The sequence below is a fragment of the Lampetra fluviatilis genome, chromosome 70 (genome assembly GCF_964198595.1).
Source record: "Lampetra fluviatilis chromosome 70, kcLamFluv1.1, whole genome shotgun sequence".
Lineage (NCBI taxonomy): Eukaryota > Metazoa > Chordata > Hyperoartia > Petromyzontiformes > Petromyzontidae > Lampetra > Lampetra fluviatilis.
In genome coordinates, this window is record NC_136344.1 from 2,778,891 (window position 1) to 2,788,890 (window position 10,000).

Here is a 10,000-nt window from a genome sequence, read left to right on the forward strand (position 1 = left end):
CTCCTCTTGACATCAACATCTCCTCATCTTGGAATCAACATCATCATCATCATCATCATCTCCTCCTGGCATCTGAACTGGCGTTGGGAGAGAGAGGAGAGAGATAGATTTGAGGTGCTGCTGCTGCTGTTGTTGGGACATCTCCTGGAATCATCTCCTGGCATCTCCTCTAGGGATCAATATCATCTCCTTGTGGAATCAACAACAACATCATCATCATCATCATCTCCTGCTGGCATCTGAACTGGCGTTGGGAGAGAGAGGAGAGAGATCGATTTGAGGTGCTGCTGCTGCTGCTGCTCTTGGGACACCTCCTCTTGGAATCTGCTCCTCCTGGAATCTGCTTCTTGGCATCTGCTGGGTCGGTGATGGATTTCCCGCTGGGAGAGGCTCGGGAGAGTGGAAAGCGCTCAGCGTGAGCTGCTGCTACTGCTGCTGTTGGGACATCTCCTGGAATTTCCTTCTGGCAACATCTTCATCATCATCATCATCTCCTCCTCTTATCATCATCATCATCATCATCATCTCCTCCTCTTGGCATCAACAACATCATCAGCATCATCTCCTCCTGGCATCATCTTCATCATCATCACCACAATAACCATCTCCCGGCACCACCCCAACCACCACCACCACCACCACCACGAGACACAGAGAGAGAGAGAGAGCGAGCAGACGACCACGATCTTCACGTCCACGTGTCGAGGTGGCATCGTGGCTTGGGCGGTGGGGTTCATCAGCGGAGAGCTCCTGAAGGCGACTTGTGGGGATCACGGTCCCTCAACAGCCTCCTCCACCTCCTCCACCTCCACCACCTCCTCCACCTCCTCCTCCACCTCCACCTCATCCTCTTTCTCCTCCACCTCCTCCTCCTCCACCACCTCCTCCACCTCCACCACATCCACCTCCTCCACCTCTTCCTCGTCTGCTCCTCGTGTGCTCCTGGCACCGATGATGAACCCCGCTGCGTCGCCATCGGACGAGTCGAGGCCGAGTGGCTGAAGGGGCCATCACCCCGTGGAGGCGGCGTCCACCCCACGTGGGAGGAGCAGGAGGAGGAGGACACCACGTGGGAGGACGAGGACACCACGTGGGAGGACGAGGACGAGGAGGAACACACCCTGAGGAAGCCATGGCGACCCAGGTGGTGTGCGGATTGGCCTTCAGACTCCTGCTACCCGCCTGTCTTGCCGGAGGTGAGTGCGGCGGGGGCGGTGTGCACCTAGCCTGGCACAAGGGTGGGTGGGTGTGTGGGGTGGGTGTGTGGGGTGGGTGTGGGGTGGGTGGGTTGGTGGGTGGGGTGAGTGGGTGGGTGGGTGGGTCAGTGGGTGTATGGGTGGGTGAGTGGGTGAGTGGGTGGGTTGGTGGGTTGGTGGGTGGGTTGGTGGGTGGGTGTGTGGGTTGGTGGGTGGGTGAGTGGGTGAGTGAGTGGGTGTGTGGGTGGGTGAGTGGGTGAGTGGGTGGGTTGGTGGGTGGGTGTGTGGGTTGGTGAGTGGGTGGGTGGGTGAGTGGGTGGGTGGGTGAGTGGGTGGGTGAGTGGGTGGGTGGGTGGGTGAGTGGGTGTGTGGGTTGGTGAGTGGGTGAGTGGGTGGGTTGGTGGGTTGGTGGGTGGGTTGGTGGGTGTGTGGGTTGGTGGGTGTGTGGGTTGGTGGGTGGGTGTGTGGGTGGGTGGGTGGGTGGGTGAGTGGGTGGGTGGGTGAGTGGGTGGGTGGGTGGGTGGGTTGGTGAGTGGGTGGGTGGGTGAGTGGGTGGGTGGGTGGGTGGGTGAGTGGGTGGGTGGGTGGGTGTGTGGGTTGGTGGGTGTGTGGGTTGGTGGGTGGGTGTGTGGGTGGGTGGGTGGGTGAGTGGGTGGGTGGGTGAGTGGGTGGGTGGGTGGGTGGGTGGGTGGGTGGGTGGGTGGGTGGGTGGGTGGGTGGGTGGGTGAGTGGGTGGGTGGGTGGGTGAGTGGGTGGGTGGGTGGATCAGTCGGTGGGTGAGTGTGGGTAGGTGGGTGGGGCGCGGTAGTGTAGTGGTCAGCGCTACGCTGTGCTGAACAATTAATCGATTTCAAATCGATTAATCGATTTCAAATCGAAATTTGAAACGATGCGATGAGCAAATCGTAAAGGCTGCGAATTTTTATTTGCGATTTGAAAAGTCCCGTTACTTTCTTATCGGAATTGTTTTTATTTTTTCTATTATTATAACTGTATTTACTTTACTTATCAATTGTTCTACGTGTGATTGTTTTATTACAATTGAAACATTTTTTTTTTATAAATACACGTTGAAAGCAATTCATTTCTTTGAAGTTATCACCCTTGCATTAGAATATGGAGAGAAGCTCATACGGTAATGCTCTACCACATGTTTTAAATCTGTTACACAGCAAACATTGAACTGAAACTTGACTTTCATTTTTTTTTATCGCCAATCGCAATCGATCTGTCAGAAAAAAATAATCGAAATTCGATATTTTTCCAGAATCGATCGGCCCCTATCGGATTGTGTGGGGGGAGGGGGGGGAGGTAGCACGGCAGAGGCAAAGGTGCTGATCGGTGTAGCCTCTAATAGACTGTCGGGGCAAGTGCAGTCGCCAATTGTGGGAACACGAGGGGGTGGTGATGTCAGCAACCACCACGCCCGGCCGCCTTTGTCTCCCCAGTGACGATGTTTACTACACACCGCACCAAGTAACTGATTTGAGGCTGAGTCGACCTAGGGGAGGGCCAGGACCGGTTCAGATAATCGTCACCTACACACTCACACACACCTATACACACCTACACACACACACACACCTACACACACCTACACACTCACACACACACACACCTACACACACACCTATACACACACCTACACACAACTACACACACCTACACACACACACACCTACACACACAAACACTCCTACACACACACCCATAAACCTACACAAACACCCACACACCTACACACACACACCTCCACACACAACTACACACACAACTACACACACACACCTACACACACACACCTACACACACTCACCTACACACACACACCTATGCACACACATGTGCACGTGGAGTGGAGGAGGCGCACACACATCCACCTACACACATAACTACACACACTTACACACACACCTACACACATATACACACACATATACACACACCTACACACACACACCTACACACACAAACACACCTACACACACACAAACACACCTACACACACACCTACACACACACCTACACACCTACACACACACACACCTGCACACACACCTACACACACACCTACACACACACACCTACACACACACACATCTGCACACACACCTACACACAGACCTACACACACACACACCTACACACACACACCTACACACACACACATACACACACACCTACACACACACACACACCTGCACACACACCTACACACACACACACCTTCACACACACACACACACACACACCTACACACACACCTACACACACACCTACACACCTACACACACACACCTGCACACACACCTACACACACACACACACCTACACACACACCTACACACACACACCGACACACACACACATCTGCACACACACCTACACACACCTACACACAGACCTACACACACACACCTACACACACACACACCTACACACACCTACACACAGACCTACACACACACACACCTACACACACACACCTACACACACACAGGTCAAGCCAGAGTCCCCCTGTTCAGACTCGCCGAGCGGAATTCCTGAGCAAGCTCCGTGTTGAATTACACTGTGCTTACACACACACTCACACACTCATACACACACATACACTCATACATTCATACACTTACACACACTCACACACATACACTCACACACTCATACACACACACACTCACACACTCATACACACACATACACTCATACATTCATACACTTACACACACTCACACACATACACTCACACACTCATACACACACATACACTCATACATTCATACACTTACACACACTCACACACATACACTCACACACTCATACACACATACACTCACACACTCATACACACACATACACACATACATTCATACACTTACACACACTCATACACACACTCAGACACTCATACACACACATACATCCATACACACATACACTTACACACATACACTCACACACACTCACATACACTCACACACACACACTTACACACACATATACACACTCATACACACACTCACACACTCATTCACACACACTCACACATACACTTACTCACACACTCACTCACACACTCACTCACTCACACTCACTCACTCACACTCACTCACTCACTCGCACTCACTCACTCACACTCACTCACACTTACTCACACCTACACACACACACCTACACACACACACCTACACACACACCTACACACACACCTACACACATACCTACACACACACCTACACACATACACACACCTAAACACACCTACACACACCTACACACACCTACACACACACCTACACACACACACACCTACACACACACCTACACACACCTACACACATACACACATACACACACCTACACACACCTACACACACCTACACACACACCTACACACCTACACACCTACACACACACCTACACACATACCTACCCACACACCTACACACATACACACACCTAAACACACCTACACACACCTACACACACACCTACACACACACACCTACACACACACCTACACACATACACACATACACACACCTACACACACCTACACACACCTACACACACACCTACACACCTACACACACACCTACACACATACCAGACACACACCTACACACACACTCATACACACACACACACTCACCTACACACACACATTCACTCATACACACACTCACACACACACACACCTACACACACTCACACACACTCACACTTACCGACACACACTCACACACCGACACACACACCTCCACAAAGACAAAGACCCCCCGTGTAGCCTGTAACAGACTGTAGGGGCAAGTGCAGTTAGCGAGTAGCGAGCGCCTATGAAGGCTACCGGCACTGTGGCACACACAGAGGGGGGTGGGTGGCCAGCACCACGCCCGGCCGCCTTTGTCTCCCTAGCGGCGATCTTCACTGCACCAGCTACTCACTTGAGGCTGAGTCGACCTAGGGGAGGGAGGCTCAGGACCGGTTCAGGGACAATAGAACTCGCGTTTGGCAGGTTCGGAGCGCCCCCCCCCAACTCCACACACAACAACAAAGACAAAGGCCCCCCGTATAGCCTCTGACAGGCTGTCGGGGCAAGTGCCGTTAGCGGGTAGCAGCAGCGCCTATGATGGCCGGCACGGTGGCTAGGAGATGTTGACTACCTCGCCTGGTCTACAGTCTGTGTGTCTCTCTCATCATCATCACGGTGGCTAGGAGATGTTGACTACTTCGCCTGGTCTACAGTCTGTGTGTGTCTCTCTCATCATCATCACGGTGGCTAAGAGATGTTGACTACCTCGCCTGGTCTACAGTCTGTGTGTCTCTCTCTCTCATCATCATCATCATCACGGTGGCTAGGAGATGTTGACTACCTCGCCTGGTCTACAGTCTGTGTGTCTCTCTCATCATCATCACGGTGGCTAAGAGATGTTGACTACCTCGCCTGGTCTACAGTCTGTGTGTCTCTCTCTCTCATCATCATCATCATCACGGTGGCTAGGAGATGTTGACTACCTCGCCTGGTCTACAGCCTGTGTCTCTCTCATCATCATCACGGTGGCTAGGAGATGTTGACTACCTCGCCTGGTACACAGGAGGTCGTGGGTTCGATCCCGACCCTGACGACGCCTCCTGCTGCTGTATATTTGGAGTCTGCCTCTCTCTCTCTCTCTCGTCATCATCACGGTGGCTAGGAGATGTTGACTACCTCGCCTGGTACACAAGAGGCCGTGGGTTCGATCCCGACCCTGACGATGCCTGCTGCTGCTGTATATTTGGAGTCTGCATCTCTCATCATCATCACGGTGGCTATGAGATGTTGACTACCTCGCCTGGTCTACAGGAGGTCGTGGGTTCGATCCCGACCCTGACGACGCCTGCTGCTGTATATTTGGAGTCTGCGTCTCTCTCCTCGCTCGCCGTGGTGGTCACTGCGTGGATTTGTCTCTGGATCCTACGTTTAGAATCACATTTCCAGTTGATGATGATGATAATGGATTTTGATTGAAAGCTTTCGTGACTGCAGGGATTCATCTTCTTGGTTCTTTCGGTAAAGTCATCACGTAGAAGGGAAATAATAAAATAATAAAAATAAAACATAATAAAATAATTCTGATTCACTCATTCACCCGCTCATTCACTCACTAGCTCATTCACCCACTCACTCACTCAGCCACTCATTCACCCACTCACTCATTCACTCACTAGCTCATTCACCCACTCACTCACTCAGCCACTCATTCACCCACTCACTCACTCACTAGCTCATTCACCCACTCACTCACTCAGCCACTCATTCACCCACTCACTCACTCACTAGCTCATTCATTCAGCCACTCAATTCACCCACTCACTCACTCAGCCACTCATTCACCCACTCACTCACTCACTCACTAGCTCATTCACCCACTCACCCACTCACTCACTAGCTCATTCACCCACTCACTCACTCAGCCACTCATTCACCCACTCACTCACTCACTAGCTCATTCATTCAGCCACTCAATTCACCCACTCACTCACTCAGCCACTCATTCACCCACTCACTCAGACACTCATTCACCCACTCACCCACTCACTCACTAGCTCATTCACCCACTCACTCACTCAGCCACCCATTCAACCACTCACCCACTCACTCACTATCTCATTCACTCATTCACCCACTCACTCAGCCACTTATTCACCCACTCACTCACTCAGCCACTCATTCACCCACTCACTCACTCAGCCACTCATTCACCCACTCACCCACTCACCCACTAGCTCATTCACCCACTCACTCACTCAGCCACTCATTCACCCACTCACTCACTCACTAGCTCATTCATTCAGCCACTCAATTCACCCACTCACTCACTCAGCCACTCATTCACCCACTCACTCACTCAGCCACTCATTCACCCACTCACTCACTAGCTCATTCATCCACTCACTCACTCAGCCACTCATCCACCCACTCACTCATTCAATAGCTCATTCATTCAGCCACTCATTCACCGACTCACTCACTAGCTCATTCATTCACCCACTCACCCACTCACTCACTATCTCATTCACTCATTCACCCACTCACTCAGCCACTTATTCACCCACTCACTCACTAGCTCATTCACTCACCCACTCACTCACCCACTCACTCACTAGCTCATTCACTCAGCCACCCATTCACCTACTCACTCACTAGCTCATTCACTCAGCCACTCATTCACCCACTCATTCACTCAGCCACTCATTCACCCACTTACCCACCCACTTACCCACCCACTCAGCCACTCACTCAGCCACTCATTCACCCACTCACTCACCCAGCCACTCACTCAGCCACTCATTCACTCACCCACTCACTCACCCACTCATTCACCCACTCACTCACCCCCTCTCCCACCCACCCGCCCACTCAGAGACAAAAACGAACGCCACCATCCTACACCAGCCTCATCTCTCCATCGGCTTACGCGCCACTGAGAAGGAGCGATGCCCGAAACGACGAACCAATGCATTGACAAAGACTCCCCCGGGTAGCCTCTAACAGACCGCTGGGGCAAGTGCTGTTAGCGAGCACCTATGAAGGCTACCGGCACTATGGGCACACACAGTGGCCATGCCGACTACACACCGCACCCAGGTAAACTCATTGGAGGCTGAGTCGACCTAGGGGATGCCCGCGCACACACAGAGACAAAGGTCCCCCGTGTAGCCTCTAACAGACTCCAGGGGCAAGTGCTGTTAGCGAGTAGCAGCATTGGCCTGGCACTAGGCAAACCATCCTGTCGCCGGGTTCAACGTTCAGGGTTTCATCATCAGCATCATAATCAGCATCAGCATCATCAGCAGGGTCAGCATCATCATCATCATCAGCATCATCATCAGGGTCAGCATCATCATCATCAGCATCATCAGCATCATCAGCATCATCAGCAGGGTCAGCATCATCATCATCATCATCAGCATCATCATCATCAGCATCATCAGCAGGGTCATTATCATCAGCATCATCAGCATCATCATCAGCATCAGCATCATCATCAGCATCAGCATCATCAGCATCATCAGCAGGGGCAGACTCCGCTTGGATAGGCAAGACCCGGTTTCGACAATCACTGTCTCATCATCATCCCCAGGTGTTCACAGGCTTTGAATTGTTTTATCATTCACTGTTTCATCATCAGCATCATCGGCATCATCAGCAGGGTCAGGTTCTGCTTAAGTCAATGCTGGTGAACTAGTTCATAGGCTTTGAATGGTTTCATCATTCACTGTTTCATCAGCAGCAACAGTCAGCTTTTGCTTGAACTGCCCCAGGTGTTTACAGGCTTTGAATGGTTTCATCATTCACTGTTTCATCAGCAGCAACAGTCAGCTTTTGCTTAAACTGCCCCAGGTGTTTACAGGCTTTGAATGGTTTCATCATTCACTGTTTCATCAGCAGAAGCAGCAGTCAGGCTTTCGTTAAACTGCCCAGATGTTTACAGGCTTTGATGGTTTCATCATTCACTGTTTCATCAGCAGCAACAGTAAGCCTTTGCTTGAACTGCCCAGGTGTTTACAGGCTTTGAATGGTTTCATCATTCACTGTTTCATCAGCAGCAACAGTCAGCTTTTGCTTGAACTGCCCCAGGTGTTTACAGGCTTTGAATTGTTTCATCATTCACTGTTTCATCAGCAGCAACAGTCAGCTTTCGTTAAACTGCCCAGGTGTTTACAGGCTTTGAATGGTTTCATCATTCACTGTTTCATCAGCAGCAACAGTCAGCTTTTGCTTAAACTGCCCAGGTGTTTACAGGCTTTGAATGGTTTCATCATTCACTGTTTCATCAGCAGCAACAGTCAGGCTTTCGTTAAACTGCCCAGGTGTTTACAGGCTTTGAATGGTTTCATCATTCACTGTTTCATCAGCAGCAACAGTCAGGCTTTCGTTAAACTGCCCAGGTGTTTACAGGCTTTGAATGGTTTCATCATTCACTGTTTCATCAGCAGCAACAGTCAGCTTTTGCTTAAACTGCCCCAGGTGTTTACAGGCTTTGAATGGTTTCATCATTCACTGTTTCATCAGCAGAAGCAGCAGTCAGGCTTTCGTTAAACTGCCCAGGTGTTTACAGGCTTTGAATGGTTTCATCATTCACTGTTTCATCAGCAGCAACAGTCAGCTTTTGCTTAAACTGCCCAGGTGTTTACAGGCTTTGAATGGTTTCATCATTCACTGTTTCATCAGCAGCAACAGTCAGCTTTTGCTTGAACTGCCCCAGGTGTTTACAGGCTTTGAATGGTTTCATCATTCACTGTTTCATCAGCAGCAACAGTCAGCTTTTGCTTGAACTGCCCCAGGTGTTTACAGGCTTTGAATGGTTTCATCATTCACTGTTTCATCAGCAGCAACAGTCAGCCTTTGCTTAAACTGCCCAGGTGTTTACAGGCTTTGAATGGTTTCATCATTCACTGTTTCATCAGCAGCAACAGTCAGCTTTTGCTTAAACTGCCCAGGTGTTTACAGGCTTTGAATGGTTTCATCATTCACTGTTTCATCAGCAGCAACAGTCAGCTTTTGCTTAAACTGCCCAGGTGTTTACAGGCTTTGAATGGTTTCATCATTCACTGTTTCATCAGCAGCAACAGTCAGGCTTTCGTTAAACTGCCCAGGTGTTTACAGGCTTTGAATGGTTTCATCATTCACTGTTTCATCAGCAGCAACAGTCAGCTTTTGCTTGAACTGCCCAGGTGTTTACAGGCTTTGAATGGTTTCATCATTCACTGTTTCATCAGCAGCAACAGTCAGCTTTTGCTTGAACTGCCCCAGGTGTTTA

General features: G+C 50.7%; 1 long non-coding RNA gene across 1 annotated transcript in view; it reads left to right on the forward strand.

The window, feature by feature from the left end:
* The window catches only part of LOC144952877 (uncharacterized), an 88,072-nt gene that overhangs the window by 6,750 nt on the left and 71,322 nt on the right, over nt 1–10,000 (forward strand). The window contains exon 2 of the long non-coding RNA XR_013640707.1: nt 1–1,196. This exon is cut by the window's left edge and continues 842 nt beyond it. This is a non-coding gene — a long non-coding RNA (uncharacterized LOC144952877). The remainder of the gene's footprint in view (nt 1,197–10,000) is intronic.